We start from the raw sequence: 20,224 nt of genomic DNA on the forward strand, positions 1-20,224 counted from the left end.
TGGGGAACTGAAGGATGAGACAAACAAAGTGACTTGCCAAGCTGGGGCAGAGCTAGGAAGTGACCTCCCAGGTCCTAACTAACAACCTGAACCACAACAAGTCCATCATTCTTGTCCTTCTCTCATGGTTCCACCTGAGCTTTTATGATAAGGTTCATAGGATGTCTTCAGAACCATCTCAGTCCAGCCAATAAAGCTGGTGGAAAAATTCCATGCTTTGAAAATGAAAGAAGGTACATTTTTGACACTTTTTTAATCAGCTCCACTTGTCAGCCAGCCACATTGGATCCAGGCTGGTGCCCCCCTGCCCTGTTTTCCAACTGAGATGTCCCACTTGAAAGTGTCTCATCACCCTAGTTCATGAGCAACTTCATTGGACTCCCTCTGCTTGGGATATGCCAGATCTTCTCATGTCACCCAGAGATGGTGGATGGAGCGGTGTCACCTCTGAAAGGGAGTCTAGGGGCTTTTCTATTTAAAGGGAAGTCACTGCAGCATGGGAGAGGTAGCTTCCACCCAAATCGTTGAAGAACAAAACCATTTATCTGTCTGCCTCTGTAATGGGATAGCACTATCCCTTGAAGAGCAACGTAGGTGGGGAACCCTCTCCAGGGCATAAAATCAGAGACTTAAGGGCAGGCAGGCAGTCTATGGCAGGGGCTAGTGAAGCAAAGACCTGCAGGTGCTGTGGTAACCACTTCCCGCAGAGTACCAAGACCAGCCATCAGAGACGTGTCCGCAGAACAAACCATGCAGATACATTGGCAGGGCTGAGGGATGCTCCTGCTGCCCGGTAAGAATGAATTCGGTGCAGCCTACCGAGATTTCTTGCTCTCTATTGGTGCTTCCACCCCCCCCCCCCCACCCCACCCCCGCACACTGGTGTTCATTCAAATGCGCTTAATGATCCGTCCTAAGATGAAGAATCCACCAGCTGGCCTGACGTCCCTGGGGGAAAATCCCCTCTGAGAGGCTGTCGTGCTGAGGCATTTCACAGGCTGCACTGTGATTAATGTGGAATCTGTTTCTTTAAGAGCTACACCAGCCTGCTCTTCAGCTGGCGTAAACTGGGACAGTGCCAGTGATGTCAGTTTACACCAGTTGCCCCAAATATATTTTTAGGGGCTTGGAAAATGATGGGGGGGGAGGGTAAATGTGCATGAATATTCATTCAAATGTGTGCATGGCTGCGCTTTGGTACTGGTCGTCTGTCACACTGGATTATCACATGAAGGAGGATGGCCCAGTGGTTCTGGTGGTGACTTGGTAGACCCAGGGTTCAACTCCTTGCTCTTTCACAGGCTTCCTGTCCCTTAGTCTCTCTGCCTCAGTTTCCCCTCTGCAATGGGCACACGAGCACTTCTCTGTATCTGAGTGGTGTAGTGGGGATAAACACATTAAAGTGAAGCAGTAATGGGGGACATACACATACCAAACACAGATGCTCTCCCTTTAGTAGCCTGCTATACACTTTCAGGTGTTACTTTCTGAGCTGCAATGGAAGGGATTTGATCCCCACTGAAAACCCCAGTGTCCGTGTCTCGGTGGCTACTTGAGTTACTGGCTTGATTGGTCTCAGGGACCAATTTTCCCAGCTGCGTGCATGAAGCTGGAATTCTCAGGTGCTCTTAAATGCATTTAAAAAAATGCAAACGAATATTCGTGGATTCCTATTGTTTTCACAATTTACCCAGCATCTCTCCTGACAGGGCTTGCGTTAGAGAAGGGTCACGCAGACTTCCAGGCCTTCCTGAGGCTTTCATGTGGAGTCTTGCCGGGGTAAGGGCTACAGCACCAGAACTGCCATTACTAAGAAGAATGTATTATTCCGGTACTGTCTAGAGGGCAGGATCTCATTGTGCTAGGGGCTGTACAGTCATAGAACCAGGTCCAGTCCCTGGGATGTCATTGGAATGACGTATGGTTCGTTGCCATGTTCAGAACTGTGCGAGATCTCCAGAAGTCCAGCTTTGCCCCAGATAACTTGTGTTCAGGAAGACGGGGCTGGGGAAGGGATACATGCCCCGAGTCTCTGCTGGCCTGCGTGTTGGGTGGCTACACACTTTGTGTTGTAACTGAAATGAATATATTTGAAAATGTAGAAAACATCCAAAAATATTTAAATAAATGGTACTCTATTCTTGTTTAGCAGTGCGATTAATTTTTTTTAATCGCTCGATAGCCCTAATTAAGATACATTTAATACATTATCCCCAGTTCAGCAAGATCTAGGCAGGCTCCTCTGTGCATGCCATGGAACAAATGGTTACTGGAGCAGCAAAATATTCAGTGGCTATTTATTGTGTGATGGGTGTATACTGTCCAGAGGGCTTACTGGTAGCCAAGCCCCTGGAGACTAGAGGGATTATTTTCAGTTATTACATGCACTGCTGATCTGAAGTGCAAAAAGCCCCATTAAAGCCAATGTGAGCCCCTTACAAGAGCTGGAAGTTGGCCTGTGACTTTTGCTGCTTTTCTGACTTCACCTGCCGTTGCTGAATCATTTGAAAATGAGAAAGAGAGTCTAAAATGTCTGGAATATGAACACTTTTTCAGGGAGAATTGGGTAGCTGATGGCTTTTAAGAGATTATAGGGGAACAGCAATTTCTTAAACCTGGCCTACAATTTGGTGGCTCACTCGCTAATGCCCCCTTGACTTCTAATTTAATACTCTGAAAGCCTAGCAGTTAAGGGAGACGTGAAACTTTTAGCTGACTAATGGGTGACTGAGTGCTTCATCTGACGTACTAGGTGCATAAAAAGCGCACAGAGGCTCAAAGTAAATAATAATAGGTCTTAGAAGCTGGATATTCTGTCGAGATGGACAAGATCTGCTAGTTTATTCAGTTCAACTCCAGGCCAGCATAGTCCTGATCCCGACAGTATAATTTTCTGTGCTTTTCAATCTAATTTGAAATGTCTGAGGAGATGAGGTTAGAACCATTTCCTCTGGGAGCCATTTCTGCGCTCTGGCAGATCTCCCACCATTCATAGTTGCTCTGAGCTCTTTATTCTGTGCTTTGCCAGTGTGGCTTGGTTTCCAGCTCCCAGCGCCCTGAAAATGTCAGAGCTCAGGGTACAAATGAAAATACTGGGGCCTGTTGAATTCTTTAGGGCAATGTATTTTGGAAAGGCAGCAGAGCCATGATCCACCGTATGAGGGGGACAGCCGGGCTGTAGCTTTTCTTTGGCGCGTTAAGATTTGCAGCACTTCAGACCATGCCCAGAAAACAAGCCTCTTTGGGTTTGCCTCCAAACCAAGCCCCAACTGCTTTGAATATAGGGGTTCAAACACAGCCCCCTTGTTTTAATCTGCGGGAGGGTCAGGTTGGAGTCTAGATCATTATACATGGATGATTGTAATGAGTCACGTTGCTTTAATCCTCTGGCTTTATGTCCTCCTAAAAAACTGTCGGAGGTGGTCTCATGCTGAAATCTTGACCTTATTTTCTGGTACCAAAGATGCTGTGCTAGACAACGCTGTTTTGTGCTCGGCTCTGTGGCCCAGTGCCAGAGGCGAAGTTTCCTTTGAAATCAGGTATAAGCAGATTTTTCTCTGCTGCTGCACAGGAAGCCTGGAAGCTTCTTCTCAGACAAATTCTCCTGTGTTGTTATCTTGCCACAACAAGTGCATGATCTCTAGGAAACCTTCTTATCCCAGCCTGAGCCAAGCAAGCGTGACTCCATCATTAGGGGCTGCTATTTCCCCGCTCATTGTTACAGGCTGGGGCTTTATCCCTTCGCTGTAACTGGGCACACACTCCTGACTGTTAGCTTTTCAGATGGGCTTAGTGATCTGGAAGGGCACCATGCTAGCAGCCCTGGAGAATTTGGATTCTGCATGAAATAGGAGGGGTGGTGACTGGTTGCATAGCTATTCTGCAGATAGAGAGATTTAGTTTCCAGGCTGCGTGGTAGCTGCCTTTCACCAGAGCACTGAATTCACCGGGGAAAACAAACAAACCATTGATCAGCAGCAAGAACGCTGCTCTGGAGCTGGCAAACGGAGAGTCAAACTCAGGTGGAGATGTTTCCTTAGAAGAGTTCACCGGATGAGCTCACTGTTTAACAAGGCAGCATGAAAGTCCTTGGGCTCATGAATTTCTTTAAAATGTTCCATTTTTACAGGGAATTTTTCTTTCCAGATTTTGCTCTTTGTCCCCTGTGTCCAAGGGCTTGTGTCTAGTGCTGAGAACAGAAGGAAGGGGAGCCTGGATCGCTGGTTTCTTGTCCCAGCTTTACCAGACTGGCAGTGACTTACTGAGGGGCCTAGTGTTACGGACCAAGATGTAAGCGGTCTGGCCTAATAGTCAGGGCAGGAATCGGGTCTCGTGAGTGGAGCAGGCGTCCAGGTTGGGGGACGAAGCCAGGGGTCAGCCCCAGAGTTAACTGCCAATTACCAGAGTCGGGGTGGAGCCAGAGTCTGAACCAGGAATTGAAGCTGAGGGTCCGAGCCAAGCTCAGATACCAAATGCCAGAGCCAAGGGTTAAGGTCAAGGTCAGAAGTTGGAGTTGGAGCCAGGACTGGCCACTGAGGATTGGAGGCGAGGTGTAAGGGTGGGAGGAGAGGCAAGGATGAAGCATGGAGCAGGAGCACCGTGGGAACAAGGGTGAAGGCAGGAGCCAGAAGCAGAGCAGGAACCAGGGACAGGGTTGGGTGTACGAAGCAGGGTCCAATGCAGTCAAACAGGAAACCCCCTTGTGGCTCAGACAAACCTCCTGTTCCTCCTCCTGGTTTACATAGCATAGTTGGACCAACCGGTGGAGCCGAGTGACCCTCCAATCAGAGCTCCTGGGATGGTGCCTTGGCTGGGGCTCTAGCCCCAGTAGCTTCTCAACCAACCACACTTCAGGAGCCATTGGGTGGAGGCCAGGATGTGGCAGCTGTCTGGGCACTCCCAGGCCAGGGTTCAAGACCCAGGACATCACACTTAGCTGGAGAGAGGCTGGTGTGATGGCTGGAAACGTTGTGGGAGAGCAAGGGAAGATTTTGAGGCTACGGCACTGGAGTTGGCTCCAGGGGACCGGGGGTCATGTCCAGTGCACCATGCACCTCCCTCTACCCCTCACTCATTTACCTTGCCTAGTCACACGGCGTGCTGGGCTCTGGATTTGCCTCATAAGACACACAGCGTCTGTTGACATTGCTGTGTGTTACACATACATAAAGAGAGGAGACAGGGCTGCTCCCCAAACCAGCATCCTGAGTCCAGTTCCTCCTGTCAGGCTTGGTGAATAAATCCCAGGGGGGCAGTTACTCCTTCCCCATGGCTGCCTCTAGGGCAGAGGAAGAACACGTCTAGGAGTAGATCCTCTACCCCCCTGAGATGGTCTACTGGTCCTCTCAATGGCCCTGCACATGCAAGGAGGCAGAGGAGGATCGGCCCCTCGGAGACGGGAATGGACCTCACTTGGTGAACAGCAGGCTTAGTCTGAGTTCTAAGTCCCGCTCTCTCTCCCCGACTCATCTAGCTCTAGGAATTGTTCTCTTTCCGTGGCATCCCTCCCGCTCATTTGCTGTTTAGCCTCCTGACAATATGTTCAGCCCTCTGCCGATAAGCCCACCCTCCCGCTCCTCTTCCGCCACAGCGGCTGAGTCGGTTTCACCATTCCGCTCGCTGCTTCAGTTCTCTGGTCCCATGTGGCCGTTTCCTTTGCCCTTCTGGGGATGGGGAACCTCTTTGCCACCCTCTTCTTGGGGTGAAGGGATGGTAGCCCTCTTACTGTCCTTGATTTACCTCTTCCTTTTGATGCTCTGACCGTTCTGAGTGAACATAGGCCCTGCCTTTCTGCTGCCTTGCACTCTGATGAGTTGTTTGTACCCGTGCGGAGCCGCTGGGGGGAGGTGACCATGAGGTACCAGGGTACAATCCAGACCCGTTGGGGGGAGGCTGTATCACCCCTGCCCTGTTACCTGGGCTGCCTTGCAATGCCTTGCAGCTGGAACCTCCAACCGGGACTGCTCACACCCAGTCACCAGTATGCAGGTCACACCCAGATGTGTTTGTGTAACTGCAGCCTGCCAGCCTGGGTTATACCGCAGGGTGACCCCAACATGCCCCCAGTCCCAGATCTTGCCCCCCAAAATGTATGTCCGGTACTGCTCAGCTCTCTCCTGGTCAGTCTAAATATATAAAGTCTGTTAATCCTTTAAGGGTATAAATACATAACAGCTTGTTACTTAAATACTTACCCAGACACTTTGACTTAAACACACGGGATTAGGTAAAAAAATAAAACAAGTTTATTACCTACAGAGACATTTTAAGTGAGCCCAAGTAATGAGGCATAAGAGTCAGAAATGATTACAAGTAAAATGAAGATAAAACACCTTTTAACCCCTAACTTAAATGCCATTAGATTCAAGCAAAGTTTCTCACCCCATGCTTCTAGGAGTCTTACTATCCAAACTCTTCAGGTCAGGACTCTTCCCTAGAGTCCAACATGCTGTTTCCTTTGTCTTCTCACGTGGCAGAGAATGAGGTGGACAGGGGAGAGTGTGGAGGGACTCTTGGGGTGTTTGCCCCTCCTTGTCATCGTTTTTTAGTTTCTCTTTGAAAAGCATTTCCCGCTGAGAACCAGGACACACAGAATCTGAGTGGAAGGATGTCCCCTGCTGTTTTTTTTCTCGAGTGTGAGCTTCCTTTTTTGCCCCTTCCTGTTTGTTTACTGTTTAAATGTAAATTAAGACAAGAATACACTCCTTTGTTCCAGACAGATCTGTCTGACGCCTTTTGCCTGGGCAGGGCTAAGCGGGTTTTGAACATGGGCTAATAACATTATACAGGGGAATTTCATAACCATACACATAATGCTGCTGCATACATTGCCCTCTGATGATACTGACCTGCAAGTTACAAGTTTTCAGTGGATACCTCACAAGGCATACCTTGTACAAAGATTATTGCAATAATGTGTAGGGTGTGAATACAGGGGTGTATTCCATCACAGTGACACCATTTTAAAATCTGCTTTGCAGAGGTGTAAATTATTACGTGGATTACAGTAGCACCTAAAGGCCCCAACTGAGATCCAGGGCCCATTGTGCTAGGCGAGGTACAGACACATAACAAAGACAGTCCCTGCCCTCAAAGAACTTACACTCTACGTTGGCAAGACAGGCAAAAGGTTGGAGAGGAAACTGAGGCACAGAGAAGGAATGTGCACAGCAGGTCAGTGGCAGAGCCAGACTAGAACCCAGGTCTCGACTCCCAAAGCACTAGACCACACTGCCTCTCTTAGGTTAGTGAATGACTCCATGAGGTGCCAAGTGATGGAGAATCAGGCTCTCAAAGACACCGCTGCACTTCCCATTTAATCCAGTGTGATACCGGACTCATGGCAACCACATTATCGCGGGCACCTAGGCAGGGATATGTTTAAACCAGAGCTTAGGTTTCAACAGTTTCCACAATGCTATTTACATCAGGGGCCAGAGCCACTGCTGACTCATGGGCACCCTGGAAGAAATGCAGCTGAGTCAGTCTGAATGCCCCTGAAGACCTTGCTGCAGAGAAACCCGTCAATACCTTTTCCTCGCACAGGCTATGGCTTTAAATCATAACCCCCCCTCCACCCTCCCACACCAGTTATCCCTCCCAATACCAGTATAGGTAGCTACTGTCAGACTCATTGTACAGACGGGGAAACTGAGGCATGTGCCTGTTAAATGACTTGCCTAAGGCCATGCACCAAGAACGGTGGCTTCACTTTATGCACGTGAGTAATTCCTTGTGTGGCAACATAAAGTGAGCCATGGACACAAAATGGGGGCAGGACTGGAGCCCAAGTCAATAGCACCCACCTCTTGTGCCTCTTTGCCCCGATCTCCCTAGAGAAGATTTCACTTGAAACACAACCAGCCCTTTTGACAGATGGCAGGAGATGTTTAGGGTTATGAACTGTTGAGCTAAACTTGGCCTGAAATTGCTCTAACTCAAATATTCCCCATTACGTGAAAGGAAAGTCGAACTTGCGGTTAAGGCAAAACATTACCAGCCCTGTGTGTAAAAACAAATCTGCCACTCCTGCTATTGCCATTTGATAAAGGACAGAGGGTTCTTAATACGGACTGAAAGACTTACTAGAGCTGGTTTGGGGATGGCGGGGAGCCCACATATTTTTCCTGTGAAAAATATTGACGGAAACAACATTTTTCTGTGGAAAATTATGATTTGAATGCCAAAATTTTAGTTTTTTCGACTGGAAAAATTGACATTTTCTGTGGCAAGTAGACATTTCTAATGTTAAAAACAATGTAGTCAAAACCGCAGTTTTCTGAGGAAAAACCGTTTCAACAGGAAACGTTTGACCTGTCCTAGTTCTTAAACATACCAGTCCACGCTCTGACACCTACAAAACAGCTACATCCCCCATTGCTCACTCTGGTGGAAACTGGAAATGGTCAGTAAATCGCCCAGAGACAGATTTTCTTTGCATGAAAATGAATGAGTTTACTCTCGAACCTGTTTTCCTGAGACAATGCTCTTAAGATATGATAGTGATAAGACTCACCTAAGTACATGGAGTGAGATTTCAGACAACACAATTAAGAACTCAGCTCTCATTTTTAAAACCATATTTTATCTAAATAGGAGATGTCTGCTGAAAGAATTAATTTCTCTGACTATAGTCAGCACCCTGGAAATGTTACAGTTGTCTTTGATTTCATGGTTGTAGCGATTAGTCTGGTCTGACATCCAAGAATAACGAGCTTAGGGAATTTGTGGCAAAGGAGAAGAGGAGAAAAGGAAAGTAGCTGGTTATTTTGAAGCCAAGTGATTGCTGAAATCGAGAACATTGTCTAAAGCAAGCTCCATTGTTAAACATGTCAAGCTGTTTGATATGTTCTATTAATGTGGAATGCTTTTGTGATGCTTGGATGTATTTAAGGCTCTATAAAGCCAGGTAAAATAATGGAATGGTGATATTGGGACTGCATCAACAAAGAATTAGAGGCCAAAAATATAATGAATGCTAGTCAACATGGCTTCATGGGAGGTAGGTCTTTTCAAACAAACTTGGTGTGTGTGTATGGCCCGGGGGCGGGCGTATTTTTTTAAGGACTACAGGTCTGGATGACAAAGGTAACTTTGTGAATATAGTGTACTCAGATTGTTTCCAAGGCATTTGATATAATATCACACGACATTTTGATTAAAAATACTTACAAGCTAAGGAATTAACTGGACACACATTAGCTGGATTAAAAACTGGCTCACTGGCAGATCTCAAAATATAGCGGTTAATGGGGAGACATCCATGAACAGGGCTGTTTCTGGTGGGGTCCTCCAGGGACTGGTTCTTGATCCAGTGCCATTTAATATTTTAATCAACGATCTAGACTATGATATAAACTATTTGCTGGTGAAATGAGAAGATGGCTTAAGTGGTGGTGGTGTAGTAAATATGTTACCGTTACAGAGTGAGCTGTACTGCCTGGTTAAATGGGCACAATCCAGCAAAGTGTTTTTAGCACAGCCAAATGCAAGGTAATACATCTGGGAACCAAGAACACAGGTTGTGTCGGCAGGCGAGGAGCCATTGCTTTGGAAAGCAGGGATGGAGGATACACTGAAGCTGGAGGAGTAATATCCAGCCTAGATAAACAGACAGGTGCTAGCTTGGATGGAGCCACTGTGCTAAAAATAGCAATGTAGCCCCAGCGGTGCGGACGGTGGGGCAGGCGAGCCATCCGAACACTTGTAGGGTCTTGGACGGGATTGTACTCAAACAGCTATCCTGTGCTGTCATGGCAACCCTGCTATTTTTAGCAGGTAGCTCATTCAAAGCTAGTATGTATAAGTTTGGTTGACGCAGTGTTATACTGAAACTTCTGTGAGATGTTTGACTTGGTACCAAGTGACAGCTTGATTACAAAACCAGAACAACAGAAAATGAACATGGCACACCTTCACTGGATTAAAAACTGGCTAACTGATATGTCTCAAAATGTAACTGTATATGGGGAATTGTCACTGAGTGGGTATGTTTCTGGGAGGGCCCTCAGGGATCTGTTCTTGGCCCTATGCTATTAGACATTTTTATTAATGACCTGAAAGAAAACTTAAATTCATCACTGATAGTTTGCAAATGACCCCAAAATTGGGAGACTGATAAATAATGAAGAGGACAGATCACTGATTGAGAGAGATCCGGATCGCTTAGTAAAGTGAGTGCAAGCAAACAATTTGTGTTTTAATACAGCTAAATGTAAATGTATACATCCAGGAGAAAAGTATAGGCCATACTTACAAGATGGGGGACTCTATCCTGGGAAGTGGTGACTCTGAAAAAGATTTGGGGGTCATGGTACATAATTAGCTGAACGTGAACCTGCCAGAGTGATGCTGTGACCAAAAAAGCTCATGTGATCCAGGGATGCATAAACAGGGGAATCTCAAGTAGGAGTAGAGAGGTTATTTTACATCTGTATTTGGCACGGGTGCGACAGCTGCTGGAATCCTATGCACAATTCTGGTGCCCACCATTCAAGAAGGTTAAGGGGCATGGGCGGTGGGAGAACCGCTGGCTTGGGGATGCTAGCCCTCCAGCCCCACCCCTGCTGCCCATGGCCCCACCCCTTCTGCGCCCCCTGCTGGAGCTCAAAGCCCCCCCACTGTGGCTGCTGGCCCCTGCTCCAGGCTAGCGCTCTCAGTTCCGGAGCGCCGGGAGGCCAGGCAGCACGGCCCTGGCCCCGGAGCACCGGGAGGATGGCCAGTGCTTCCCCGTCACTGTCCCTGGCCCCAGAGCGCTGGGAGGGTGGGAAGTGCAGCCCATCCCAGCACCAGTCCCAGAGGGGGCCATGGCCAGGGGAAGAGCCTCCCGCAGAGCAGGGAGCAGGAGGGGGACTGGTGGCGGAGTGTGGGCAGGGCCACACCTGGTTGTTTGGGGAGGCTCAGCCTCCTTCAGCCTATGATACCCACTGCCCACGTTAAAGGGTAACTTGATAAGCCTCTAAGTGCCTAGATGGGGAACAAATATGTAATAATGGGCTCTTCAATCTAACAGAGAAAGGAATCAAACAAGGCAGTGGCTGGAAGTTGAAGGTAGACAAGTTCAGACTGGAAATAAGGTGTACATTTTAAATAGTGAGAGTAATTTACCATTAGAACAATTTACCAAGGGCGTGGTATAGTCTCCATCACTGGCCATTTTTCAACCAAGTCTGGATGTTTTTCTAAAGGATCTGCTCGGGGAATTGTTGTGGGGGAGTTCTCTGGCCTGTGTTACACAGCGAGATCAGACTAGATGACCACAGTGGTCCCTGCTGGCCTCGGAGTCCACGAATCTGTGAGGTGAAGCTTAGAAGCTCAACATTTAGTTATTGAAGAGAGAGTTGAGACGCAGCTTGACCTCTGTGCCTAGGTACTTTGCATGTTGAGAAGATAACTGCTTGCCTGCAAAAGTATAACAAGCAAGATGGAGCACCCACGGAGAAAAATTAGCTCAGCACCCACCGGCAGCCAAGCTCCCCTCTCTCCCCGCCCCACTCCCACCCCCTGTGACCCTTGCCGATCAACTCCTGCCCCTCCCTCCCAGCACCTCCTCCATGCGGCAGAACAGCTGTTCCACGGTGTGCAGGAGGCACTGGGAGGGAGGGGGAGAAGCGGGGATGGGGCATGCTCAGGGGAGAGGGTGGAGAAGAGGCAGGGTGGGGGTGCGCCCTTGGGGGAAGAGGTGGAGTGGAGGCGGGGGTGGAGCAGAGGTAGGGCCTGGGGCTGAGCAGGAGTGGAGCACTCCCGAGTAAAATTAGAAGCCGGCACCTGTGATAACAAGATTCAGTGGCTGGAAGGTGAAGTTAGACAAATTCTACCTTGAAATAAGGCATGATTGCCAAGCCCCCCCTTTACCTGGTGCCCCCCGTTTGTGTCCCTCCCATGAGTCGCTGACTGCAATGCTTTAATTTAACTGAAGTCTTTGGACTCAATATAGATTAGTCGATCCCAAAGCAAAAAGGGACCACTATGATCATCTGCTTTGATCTCCTGTGTAACACAGGCCAGAGAACTTCCCTGAATGAACTACAGACCTTTATAGGGGGAAAAAAAAATCCAGTCCTGATTTAAAAATGGCCGAAGTTGGTTAATCCGCCATGATGCTTGGTAAATTGTTGCAAAGGTTAACTAATTACCCTTACGGTTAAAACTCTGCACCTTATTCAGTCCGGGGGAATCTGGGTGAAACTTCAGGGTCTGTGTTAGGTAGGAGGTCAGACTCGGTGATCTAATGCTCACTTCTTCTGGCATTAAATTCTAGGAAGCCGAATCTGTAACAAACAGAAAGTGAAACTCAGAGATGCTATAAATGGTGATGAAAGTTATGTGTTGGTAAAAGGAGGAAAGTCAGCTGGGGTAAACTCATAAGGTCAAATCCCTCCGGGTGGTAACTTCACTGAGGTCACATCAAGGATAGCTCAGTGGTTTGAGCATTGGCCTGCTAAACCCACGGTTGTGAGTTCACTCCTTGAGGGGGCCATTTAGTGATCGGGGCAAAAGTTGGGGATTGGTCTTGCTTTGAGCAGGGGGTTGGACTAGATGACCTCCTGAGGTCCCTTCCAACCCTGATATTCTATGATAAATCTGGCCTATTGACTAAAATTTATGGCTGGAATTTTCAACAAAACTCAGCACGCACAGTTGGGACTAGATTTTGCATTGTGTGCTAAGCTCTTTGGAAAATCGGACCTTAACTGTGGGTGCTGAATGCTTGAAGAGCCGGCCTGAGAGCTTTTGAAACGTAGACCTATAGAGAGAATGTTTGTGTGTGTATAACTACCAACTTATTATTAATTACATTATCGTAGGGCCTACCACCATGGCGTCCTGGTCCATCTGGTGCCCTCACACCCCTTGAAAGTAGCAGCCGTCTGGCTATCGATGAGGGGCACAGAGTGGAAATGTGCAAGGAGCAGCCGCGCAAAGGGAAAGCTGTCTTTCGAGATGCTCTGGACACTGTTGTAAATCGAAATGTCAAACCATCATTAGCTGCAAAGCTCCCCTTGGTTGAGCTGTCAGTTTTCTCAGTGGAGCTCTGGAAGCATTGAGGACAGTGACAGTGAGTCATCAAGATAATGATTAACGAAGTAAGACCATTGAAAAAGTTTTCTAGGCTAAACTCGGTGCCTCCCCTCCCCTTTTTACAGTACACCCGCTAATGAGCTGCCTTAATTGCTAGTTGCAGAATATCAGTTTACTGGATGAAATACCTGGTGTAAAGGATTTTGCTTTATTAGCATCACAATCGAACGCATAGCAGGAGTCTGAGTCAAAGACTGGGATCGGAGCTTCTTTAACGACCCGCATTGTTGTCTGTGTTTAAGCTGGATGTGAGAAGCTGGATATGAGTCAGCAGTGTGCCCTTGTTGCCAAGAAGGCTAATGGCATTTTGGGCTGTATAAATAGGAGCATTGCCAGCAGATCAAGGGACGTGATCATTCCCCTCTATTCAGCATTGGTGAGGCCTCATCTGGAGCACTGTGTCCAGTTCTGGGCCTCACGCTACAAGACGGATGTGGATAAATTGGAGAGAGTCCAGCGGAGGGCAACAAAAATGATTAGGGGCTGGAGCACATGATTTATGAGGAGAGGCTGAGGGAACTGGGGTTATTTAGTCTGCAGAAGAGAAGAGTGAGGGGGGATTTGATAGCTGCTTTCAACTACCTGACGGGGGTGTTCCAAAGAGGATGGAGCTCGGCTGTTCTCAGTGGTAGCAGATGACAGAACAAGGAGTAATGGTCTCAAGTTGCAGTGGGGGAGGTTTAGGTTGGATATTAGGAAAAACTTTTTCACTAGGAGGGTGGTGAAGCACTGGAATGGGTTACCTAGGGAAGTGGTGGAATCTTCTTCCTTAGAGGCTTTTAAGGTCAGGCTTGACAAAGCCCTGCCTGGGATGATTTAGTTGGGGATTGGTCCTGCTTTGAGCAGGGGGTTGGACTAGATGACCTCCTTAGGTCCCTTCCAACCCTGATATTCTATGATTCTATGAAATTTAAGAATTCCTGTTGTATATTACAGTAGTGGGGAGATCGGGGCCCTCTTGTGCTAGGTGCTGTATGTACATATATTAAGAGACTGTCCCTGCCATGAAGAGATAGAAGCCAAACAGAAAAGACAGGCAACCATTATCCCCATTTTACAGATGGGGAGATGGGCACAAGGTCCCAGATTTCAATGGCAGTTACAGGCCTAAATCATGTTGAGGATCGGGGCCAAAGAGATTACGTAACTTGCCCAGGGTCACACAGGAAGTCAGTGGCAGAGCCAGAAATGATCTCATGAATCCTAGTGCAGTGCCTTAACCACATGACATTCTTGTGTAATGGAGAAGAACTGAACTGCTTTAACTAGACGTCTACCACCCAACAGCAATCCTGTCCTTTGTCAACATCCAGAAAACCCTTGTCAATTGATTACATTATGAATAAGAGGCCAAAAGCAACTTTTCTTCTGCTCAAACAAAAATCGAGTACGCTGAAAGCCACCTGACTTCTCCTCTTTGTCATCATGATGTTAGGAGCCAGCTGACGCAGTGTTATGTTTCCTACCCACTCTCGGGCTGCTGGGTCCACGAATTGGTTCACAAAACCAAAGTGGAGCTCGGTGTCTCCCGCTGGCCTTGGAACCAAAACGTAAAATCTCTGTGCATGGGTGGGCAGAAGAGGGGAGGTTGGAAGGCATGTGATTTAGATGCAGAGACCTGCTAATTTGGTTTGTTTATACAGTGCCTAGCCCAATGGGGTCCTCCTGATCCATGAGTACAGTTCCTAGACATTAGGATAATAAATAGGGCCCTACCAAATTCATGGTCCTTTCTGGTCAATTTTACGGCCACAGGATTTGAAAATGAGTCAATTTCATGTTTTCAGATGTTTACATCTCAAATTCCATTGTTGTAACCATGAGGGTCCTGACCCAAAAGGGAGGTGGGGGGGGGGGGGGTAGTTGCAAGGCTGTTGTAGGGGGGGTCATGGGATTGCCACCTTCATTTCTGTGCTGCCTTCAGGGCGGGGCTTTGAAAGCAGCAGGTATGGAGCTTCCTGAAGCCGGAGGAAGCTCCCAGAGGTGAGTCTTATCTCCCCCGTCCTAGGAGCGCCCCAGAGAGGGGCTCCTAGCTGCTAGCCCCAGCCGGCTGGGGAGGGGCAGGACTTGCTCTTTCCCTGCACAGCCCCTTTAATGGGGAGATCAGACCCATCTCTGGGTACCTCCCAGGGCTGCAGGAAGCTCCGTGGCTGAGGGTTGGCTCCGATCCCCATCCTGCTGCTGGGAGTGCCACCTCTGGGGGCTCCTAGTTGCTAGTGCCGGCCAGTGGCAGACTGATATACGGGCCCACAGGGCCCATGCCCATGAGCTCTGGCCAATTTGGTGCCCCTCCCAGAAAAATGGGCACCCCAAGCCCTGGCCACGGGGAGCCCGGTTACCCTGAGACCGGGCAGGAGCCGTGGGGGGCAGGAGCCACAGGGGGAAGAAGCCCCAAGTCCGTGCAGGAGCTGCGGGATGCCGGCAGAAGCCGCTGGGGTGGAAGCCACAAGCCCAGCCCCAGGGCTACTGCAGCACAGATGTGCGGGTGGTACCACCCTCACGTCTGGGCTGTCTCTGGAGGTGGGTCTGATCTCCCCACCGAGAGCAGTTGCGCAGGGGAAGAGCAAGTCATGTCCCACCCCAGCTCGCCTGGACTAGCAGCTAGGAGCCGCCGGCTGGGGCATTCCCAGCAGCACGGGGGAGATCGCATTTCACAGGGAAGGGCCTATTTCATAACCTGTGACACGTTTTTCCTGGTCGTGAAATGGGTAGGGCCCTAATAATGATAGCTTAGCGAATCTTATTTGTAGCATCACCCTTTTCATGGAAGTCATAAGAAGTTATCCTGTTTGTTACTAATATCCGCTTTACCTGCACAAATTACCTTAACTGCTTGCAGAGTAGCAGCCATGTTAGTCTGTAATCACAAAAAGAGCAGGAGGACTTGTGGCACCTTGGAGACTAACCAATTTATTTGAGCACAAGCTTTCGTGAGCTGCAGCTCTCATCATCGGATGCATGCAGTGGAAAATAACTGCTTGTTCTCTGTTCTATAGAGCTCTATTTCAGCATTAAGGTTATCGCTTAACTCTTGCTGTGTGACATCAGAACTGTGCTGATGAGTTAAAATGCCAAGCAAATGGTTGAGAAAAATCCCTCCCGGTCCTCAGGAATTGATACAGACTCCCAGGTCTGTCAGGCTGTGAGTTATTCATTTCTTTGGTTGATGTTGGGAAGGGTTTTGTTTTTAACCAGGGAACACCAACTCCCCACCCCAGCCCACCACCAGGAATTGCCCGGGCTGGAAAGGTTTTGTGTGTGCTCAAAAAGCCAGCAGTTGTGCAGAATACCAATTGCAATCTGGCTCTGTTGACCTGAAGCAGCCCCGGGGCACTGAGTTTAATGATAGCTGGCTGGTTTTCATGTTGTAAGCATGGAGATGGAGATAGAAATAGCTAACAAGCCTGTGAAAAGGTGGCTGGATGAACAGAAGGGGAAGAGCCAATGCTTTTTACGGCTGCTTATGAGAGACCTACCTGGGAGGAAGACGGAAAGGCACATATGGGGCCAGAGTGTGTCCGGCCGTGAGTTGGGGTACGAAGGCGAAACGCAATCGCGGTCATTATATGCATTGCCTGGGGCTAGCGCTGGCTCCAGCCCTAGTTTTCTACACTGGCTGCCAGGAATCACAACCTTTCCTAGGCCAGAGGCATTCATTAAAGAACTCAAGTACAACTTCACACTCAAATGGTGTCCCATTAGGCACTGTTCATCGACCGTTTGTTCCTGCCTGCCTTCCTCTGTTAAATACGGGCAGGTTTGTTGTTTCGGGCGGGAAGCTGTGCAATACCGAAGAGAAGACTATTCAAGTGTGAATTGGGAGTGCTTTGTTCCAGGTGGGCCTTGAGGGGTTGGTTGGGGGGAAGACTTTGAGCCGGGCCAACTGCTTCGAGTCAGCAGCCAGTCGCGAACCGAGTGAGAGGTGAACAGAGCATAGGCACCGACTCTGTGGGTGCTCCGGGGCTGGAACACTCACGGGGAAAAATTGGTGGGTGCTCTGCACCCACCGGCAGCTCCCCACCCCGTCCCTCACCCCAGCTCACCTTTGCTGCTGCTCCGCCTCCTCCCCTGAGCGCGCTGCCATGTCCTGCTTCTCCCCCTCCCTCCCAGCGCCTGTGCCGTGAAACAGCTGTTTCGTTCCTGAGGAGGAACGTGGCATGCTCAGGGAAGAGAGTGGGCTGGGGTGGGGATTTGGGGAGGGATCCAATAGGGGCAGGGAGGGGGCAGAGTTGGGGCAAGGCCGGGGTGGGGGGAACGCGAGCACCCACCAGTGCAAAGTTGGTGCCTGTGGAACAGAGGACAGGCAAACAGAGGGAGTTCGCCTAGGAGTTTGCTTTGGGGGAGTTCCCCCAGAGTGTTTTTGCCTTTCAGGCTTCTGTGAGCAGTAAATACAACATCTGAGGAGGCTCTCAAAAGGAAGACATTATGGATAGCGAGTGATCAGCTGTTGTGCTCACCACAGGATGTGCCATGTTTGTCTTTCTCTCGGAGGGTAGAAACAACTTCCTCTGTTCAAAGTGCAAGCTGGTCTTCATATTGGAAGAGAAGGTTAAAGGACTAGAGACCCAACTATCAACTCTGTGTTGCATGAGAGAAGATGAAGACTTTCTGGATAGAAGTCAGTGTTTGGTACTGCAGGCACAGAATGCAGAAGAATCTGAGAGGGCAGTGCAGAACGGGGAAGAAAATTGGCAGCATGTGACCTCCAGAGGAAGGAGGAGAACCCATGTACCCCCAATGCAGATAGAGGTAAGAATCCGTTTTCAGGCTCTCTGCACAGGTACTACAGCGGAGAATGGTTTGGAAGAGTTATCTGAGGGAAGGGATCAGAGGGAGACCCCATCGACCAGAAGGCATGGAATGCATTGTCCTAGGGATGGGGGTTCCACGACCACCGCTCCCAAGAGGAGGAGATGGGTGGTGGTGGTCGGGGACTCCCTCCTAAGGGGGACAGAGTCATCCACCAGCCATCCCGACTGGGAAACTCGAGAAGTGTGCTGCTTGCCTGGAGCTAGAATTCAGGATGTGATGGACTGTCTGCTGAGACTGATCAAGCCCGTGGACCGCTACCCCCTCCTACCTCTCCACGTGGGTACCAATGATACTGCCAAGAATGACCTTGAGTGGGTCACTGCAGACTATGTGGCTCTGGGAAGAAGGATAAAGGAGTTTGAGGCACAAGTCATGTTCTTCTCCATCCTCCCTGTTGTAGGAAAAGGCCCAGATAGGGACCATCGAACTGTGGAGGTAAATGTGTGGTTGCGTAGATAGTGTTGGAGAAGGGGCTTTGGATTCTTCGACCATGGGATGTTGTTCCAGGAAGGATTGCTAGGAAGAGATGGGATCCACCTAACAAAGAAAGAGAAGAGGAGGCTTGCTAACCTAGTGAGGAGGGCTTTAAACTAGGTTCACCGGGGGATGTGACCTAAGCCCTGGGGGAAGTGGGGAAGTGGGATACTGGGAGGAAACACAAGGAGGAGGACGCAACAGGGGAGGCCTCCTGATTCATACTGAGAAAGTAGGGCAATTGGCTAGTTATCTTAGGTTTCTGTACACGAATGCAAGAAGCCTGGGAAACAAGCAGGAAGAATTGGAAGTCCTGGCACAGTCAAGGAACTATGATGTGAATGGAATAACAGTGGCTTGCTGGGGTAACTCACATGACTGGAGCACTGTCATGGATGGGTATAAACTGTTCAGGAAGGACAGGCGGGGAGGAAAGGTGGAGGAGTTGCACTGTATGAAAGGGAGCGGTATGATTGCTCAGAGCTCCAGTATGAAACTGGAGAAAAGCCTGGTGAGAGTCTTTGGGTTAAGTTTAGAGGCGAGAGCAACAAGGGTGATGTTGTGGTGGGTGTGTGCTATAGACCAGCGGACCAGGAGGATGAGGTAGACGAGGCTTTCTTCGGACAACTAACAGAAGTTTCCAGATCACAGGCCCTGATTCTCATGGGGGACTTCAATCACCCTGACATCTGCTGGCAGAGCAATACAGCAGTGCACAGACAATCCAGGAAGTTTTTGGAGCGTACTGGGGACAACTTCCTGGTGCAAGTGCTGGAGGACCCTAGTAGGGGCTGTACTCCTCTTGACCTGCTTCTCACAAACAGGGAAGAATTGGTAAGGGAAGTAGAAGTGGGTGGCAACCTGGGCAGCAGTGACCATGAGATGGTCGAGTTCAGGATCCTGAGAAAAGGAAGAAAGGAGAGCAGCAGAATATGGACTCTGGACTTCAGAAAAGCAGACTTTGACTCCTTCAGGGAACTGATGGGCAGGATCCCCTGGGAGGCTCATATGAGGGGGAAAGGAGTCTAGGAGAGCTGGCTGTATTTTAAAGAAGCCTTATTGAGGGCGCAGGAACAAACCACCCCAAAGTGCAGAAAGAATAGCAAATATGGCAGGCGACCGGAGCAGAAGGATATTGACAGACAGAAGGGAATTCAGAAAAAGGGAGGAACTGTTTTTCCAAACTGAAAGCACCCTCCTCGTAAGCCATGCAAGCCACAGAAATGCCTCCACCACCTGGGACTTGATGCCCCTGATGCAAGGAATGCTGCTGCAGGCAGGGAGCTATACTGGATGTAGTTTCTATTTGAGGCTTGGCGAATGCTGGGTCCAAACAGTGAACTTCACAGCTGGGGCCCACCTGTAGGTTTTCTGCTTCTTCATTATGCACAGAGCGTGAACCTCAGACCATCTTTCATTTCCCTGAGCTCACTTGCTATTTACGGTCTCCCAAGCTGAGGCTGCAGGGCTTGGGTTGTTTTTTTTTTTTGAATCAGGGCAGATGGGAGAACAGCTATAGCTGAGCAGTGACCGAGTAACATCACATTTCATTCGGCGCCAAACAAATCACACACAGGTCCGTGTGCAATTTTAGAAAATGATGGTGGTTAGCGCTGCTGCTCTGGGGCTCTTTCTCAAGATGAGGGAAGGAAATTACAGGGGTTGGCTTTTACTTCTTGAGAGGGAAATCAAAGGGACGGTATTACACAGCTGTGGAGCAGAATGCTGCATTGCTTTAGCTTTGCTTAAGCTAGCAGGTTGGGGTCACTCATGCACTTTGTAGTTAAGTTCCACTCTGTGGCCATCAGTGTGGCTGCAATTTATATTAGGCCCCTGTCATAAATATAAAGAGAAGGGT

Source organism: Chelonia mydas, chromosome 8, assembly GCF_015237465.2.
Source record: "Chelonia mydas isolate rCheMyd1 chromosome 8, rCheMyd1.pri.v2, whole genome shotgun sequence".
In the NCBI taxonomy this organism is placed as follows: Eukaryota; Metazoa; Chordata; order Testudines; family Cheloniidae; genus Chelonia; species Chelonia mydas.